Raw genomic sequence first — 5,630 nt, 5'->3', positions numbered from 1 at the left:
TATATATCGCATGCATAGTTTTAGAATGAATCGAAGTAGAAATTCGATGTATCAATAAAAAATGTCGATATTTTGGTATATTGGCCCTCAATATTTTCAACTTTAAAAGTTTTTTTTGACATTGAAATGGAGAAAGGAGTTTTATAAATTAGCAAATTTTATCTTTGTGTTATATCATATTGTATAATAGCGACAATTAAATATTTACATTTTTTTTATTAAAAAAAGTCCGACATCTTAATTGATAATTTAAGATGACAAAATTTCTAGAATGAAATGTATGGTATTGACCATTAGATAAAATAAAACAAATATTTTAATTTATTATGAAAATAGTTTCAATATGTGTTAAAATTGAATGATATGATTACAGGAATTATTTATATTATTGAATAAGTTAAATGAAGAGTGTTTAATTATATTCTAAAAGAAATTATTTTCACCACTTCTTCTATATGTATAAATAATAAATAACTTCCTAGAAAATAATCAGAGAAAAAAAAATCACTTTATTAGCACTTAAATTAAAAGAAATTATTATGTATTAGAATAAAAAAAATAAATTGCTTGAGCAATAATTATAAAGAGAGGAAAAATATAATATTTAATGAATTAATCAAAACCTATCTCATCATTAACCTTTTTTGGTAACAAATAGGTAAAAATTAATTAAATTACTTATCGTGAAACAATGGGAAAAAATCAAAGTAGAATAATATTGAAAGATATCACCATAATTAATATTATAACCAAAAATTAAAAAAAAAACGTATTACTGGAATAGAAAACAAATAATTCAACCAATATTTCACGTTTTTGTTGGGAAAGGGGAGGGGGAGAGAGCAGGGGGAAATTATAGGTTTTTGTTTGTCAAATTTCAATATAGATTCATAATTTTTCACTGTCGGGTAAAAATATTAATATATTTCTAAAAAATATAGATATTTTTTCAAGACCCTTAGTAACAGAAACAGTCCCCAGGTTCAACAATTTTTGAAGTTTCAGAAATTACTTCTTCTTTTTTTTTTTTTATTGTACTAAAAATATAGGTTTATAGTCAAAATTTAATATTCGATGGCGACGAATTAAATTATCGGACAAAAATACCAATATATTTGTTTAAAAACCACGGTATTTTTTTCAAGACCCCTAGTACCAGCAACAGTACCTTGGGTCAAAATGTGTTGAATTTCCAGAAATCTGATAAATAACTCATAAGAAATCAGATTAATGCTGACTTGAGGTAGTACTTCTCACTTCTACGTACTTCGCTCGTAAACAACTTTGTACTCGGTGATATACTTTGAAAGTGTTGCTGTCTATAAATGATGTCGTATCTCAATTAAATTGGTCGTTAAACTCTTGAGGTAGGATATACTCTCTCTGTTGTAGTTGATGATATTTCTTGAATTTAATTCTCCTTATAAGGATATTTATATTAACTGCTGATTGTGAGGCTACACTCACACCACTTCATGGATGATGCTTAAATCTAAAAGAAGAACATTCAACGCATGCTGGTGGTCAGATAGTATTGTTAACACGGCCCTTAAACAGAATTGTTTCTTTTAATTCATACCACACTTGTTATCCGTGAAAGCTAAGAACACAAACAACCAAATCGGTTGCCAAGAGCAGCTGGGAGTTAAATCAAAGGCTAATCATAGGGCACGCGAGAGAAAAAAAATGTCTAAAATGTGGTTCCAAATTTTGGCGCTTTGTGTATCCCTGGCCGATCAGCAATTGGCACCAAGCCAGGGCGCCATGTCCTGGTTGTTAATAACCTAATAATCGTTATAAATATAGATCTATTTTACGCCCATCGAAGAATAAACCCTGGTGAGCATTAACACCAACCGCATATTTCCTACTTTTTTAGAAGTTAAGATTCTACAATGGTATTTATTTGTTGATAAAATCTATAAATATCCGCACTAATTTTTTGATTTATTTTCTGAAACTCATAAGGACAATATCATCAAACGAACTGGTTTCTTTTGGCAACTTGGTTTGATATTTTCTTTTTTTTCTCCGCAGTTACGTCTTTGTTATAATACTTTTTTCTTATAATTATATTGTTATAAAAACTTTGAACTATTTCTTATAATTTTGATTAATATACGGTCTCTTTTGCTTAACAATTCATTAGTTATATTTTCTCTTAAAAATGTGTTCTCGTGTCCAATCCTTTCAATCCAAAATCATCAATGCTCCTTACTTTGTAATAAAATAAAAATATAAATATATAATAAATATAAAAATAATAAAATCACTCATAAAGACCTTAATGTTCCATGTAACTGATCTAGCCTGTACCAGATATCAATCTTTCCATTATAAACTCCCGAACTATTCAAACCCACTTGTTTCTAATCTTTCTTCCTCTTCTATTTCTGACAATCCTCCGAGGCGTATGAAAAGAAGGTAGCTTCGAGACCTTCTAATGTTGAAATGTTGTTAGAGTGCTACCATTTATTCGTTAATTCGTTCTAAAATGTTGTTATTTGAATTTATATACTGATACCTTAATTATGTTATAAAAATAGTATTTTATACATATATACTCTTTTCGGCAGCACGTTAACTGTGATGTTTGAAGTCGATATGTTTGGAATATAATCTCTGTAAAGTTATACTGCTTTAGGGCTCGTTTAAGTTGTGAATGTTTGGTCGTGGTAGTTATGTCACAAATGTAAGACAATGGGGTCAGAGTTCTGTCCACACTGTGACAGCTTGTTGTCGGTCGGTTGGAAAAATATGCATAACATTTACCGCACAATCACCGTTTCTGAGTAAAGAAAGGGGCTTTGGTGGTTGAGGAGTTTATAATGGAAGGAATGATATCTGGTTCGGATTCATATGGAACATTAAGATTTTTATGTATTATTTTATTTGTGACAAAGTAAGGAGCATTGAGGATGTTGGATTGTAAGGATTGGATACGAGAGGAATTCGAATCTGAAAAATAAGTAAAACTGTTTTTTTCCCTAGGAACCAGGAACAACTAAACTTCCAAATAATTTTCCATTAGTCACCGTTTCGAAAACTTCAGATAGAATTAATTACAAGTTCAGAAATAATAAACACGTAACAATATGTGAGAATTTTGGTTTCTACAAATGCCGCTACTGTTTATGAGATAGATAAGGTAGGAAAATTTGTGAATTATTTTGTTTTTCCTTTAGCAGTTTAGTTTGACACGCTTGGACTTGTACTACAGCACAGCCGCTACAGTAAAGGGTAACTATTATAAAGTTTACATACAGGATGGCAGCAGATCCTCAGTTCAGTGATTAAAATGATTAAAACAAGCCTAAACACTATGCAGTTAGTACAGATTTAGGGCGACACATGACACTAATGTGTTGTTATTGGTTAACAACTAAAATTTTGTTTTCACGTGACAACACCTTAGTGACCCCACATATGAAAGTGTTAATGGTTGTTTAGCGCCTTCAGTGATTAAGAATACTGTGGCGCACTACGTATCGACACTTAAGCACGCACCATTATAATATTTGGCATTATTTGTAGCATAGATTTGACTAAGTTGTACATTTTTTTTTTTTTATATCTTTATTGAAATTTACAACTATTCATAATAACACAGTCAGTAAATGTGATGTAAGTTTATAATAGAGTGATACAGGCGTGTAGAGGAACTATACATTAGTATCACTCTAATAACGTTTTTACATTAGGTCTCGTGGCCATCATTTCAGGCAACCTTGGAGGATTGACAGAAATGGAAGAGGAAGGGAAGTTAAAACTAATGGGGTTTGGTGGTTGAGGAGTTTATAATGGAATGAATGATATCGGGTTCGGATTCATTTGGAACATTAAGGTTTTTATGTATTATTTTATTTGTGACAAAGTAAGGAGCATTGAGGATTTTGGATTGTAATGATTGGATATGAGAGGAATTTGAATTTGAAAAATTAGTAAAACTGTGTTTTTCCCTAGTAACCAGGAACAACTAAACTTCCAAATAATTTTCCATAGTCAGTAACATGACTCGCAAAACTTCTTTCCCAAGTTTTGTGTACATTGAAGGTATTGCTGTTCTTGTAAGTTTTGAAAAAAAAAAATCTAACGGTCAGCAAAGGCTAAAATTTGAACCAAAAAAATTGTAACTTTACGTTACTGTATTACAGAGTTGGGCAAATATTATTCGATTGTCGAGAGACGAATACTTTTTTAATCGCGAATTTTCTACACGAATAATCAATTATTCGTACAAAAACATATGATTAACCATCCGAATGCTTTTTTATTCGTGAATTTTCTACTGGAATAATCAATTATTCGTACAAAAATATATGATTAACCATCCAAATACGAGTATTGGTGATTATTTTACACGAATAATCGGAAAAATCGATACGCGATCTTAAAATTGATAGCATTTACGTTTTCTACTCATCTGAAAATGTGTAGTAGGACCCTCATACGTTAGAAATCAAAAATGGTAAAAAATAAGCGAAATTAAAAAAAAAAACCTAATTGATATTCGAATAATATTATATTCTACTAATTATGTATTCGAATAATTTTGTATTCCACTAATTTTTCATTCAACTAATTTTTTATTCGATTGAAATAATATTTCAAATATTTGAATACAAAATTATTCGGATTGTTTAGTCGTATTTTTATTCGAATGAAAATGTATTCGTCTCTCCTCAATCGAACACAAACTTCGAATAAAACTTTATTCGTCTCTCTTCAATCAAATTCTTTTGGACAACTCTCCTATATTAGAGTTTCTTGTTGTGGGAATAACCAGTATCAACTGTTATTTCTGCTTAGAATACAACAGTTAAAAAAGAAAATCAGGCGCGTGCATCACACTACTTTCACTTACTTCCCCTCATAAGCCTCGAAACTTTGTGTAAATTAGTGGGCTCGTGTTGAAGTTACTGCTCTTTTTGAAAAACTAATTTAAAGACAAGGGAATGAACTTTCGATAAAGATTTTTCGAAAAATCGTATATCAGACTATTTCATTGAGAATAAGACCTATCTGATATTAAAGACATTTAATTGTAGGTTGACGTACAAAGTTTAATCAAAATCGTTAAAGTAGTTTTTGAAAAAACCGGAATAATTGATTCTATTGGTTTAAAGAATCCCAGGCAAGTAACTTAGTTGTTAAAATATATTCACTTCAACAATTTATTATAAGACGTTTCTATTTACAATAAATTCAAATAATTATTTATTGATTGAAATATTTATTTATTGATTATGATTCTATAACTTATTTTAAGAAGGTTCGAAACAGCCAATAGTTATTGATTATTTAAAAAAATCAAAACATCCAATGATAATTATTTAAAAAAAAATCAGCAAAAGGGTAAAATCCCGTTATCCTTGAAATAATAATAATAATTTATAATACTTATTAGATAGTACCTAGGTAAGATTAAAAAAAAAAAAGAAGAAAATTCATGTATTGCTAAGAGAAAGTTCTGCGTATTTTTCTCTTTACGATTGCTGTACAAATTCGATAATTCCGCGGGACGTCTCATTGGTTTCATTGAACGGTTCTGCATGTAGCTATAAGGCTGCTCCACGTAGCTATAAGGCTGCTGCATGTAGCTATAAGGCTGCTGCATGTAGCTATAAGGC

General features: G+C 30.0%; 1 protein-coding gene across 1 annotated transcript in view; it reads left to right on the top strand.

The window, feature by feature from the left end:
• Positions 1–5,630, top strand: part of net — a 107,155-nt gene that overhangs the window by 438 nt on the left and 101,087 nt on the right. The gene's annotated exons all lie outside the window — the stretch shown is intronic.

The sequence above is a fragment of the Halyomorpha halys genome, unplaced genomic scaffold (genome assembly GCF_000696795.3).
Source record: "Halyomorpha halys isolate HHAL.00 unplaced genomic scaffold, Hhal_1.1 Scaffold479.1, whole genome shotgun sequence".
NCBI lineage: Eukaryota > Metazoa > Arthropoda > Insecta > Hemiptera > Pentatomidae > Halyomorpha > Halyomorpha halys.
This window is presented reverse-complemented; position numbering and strand designations above follow the sequence as displayed.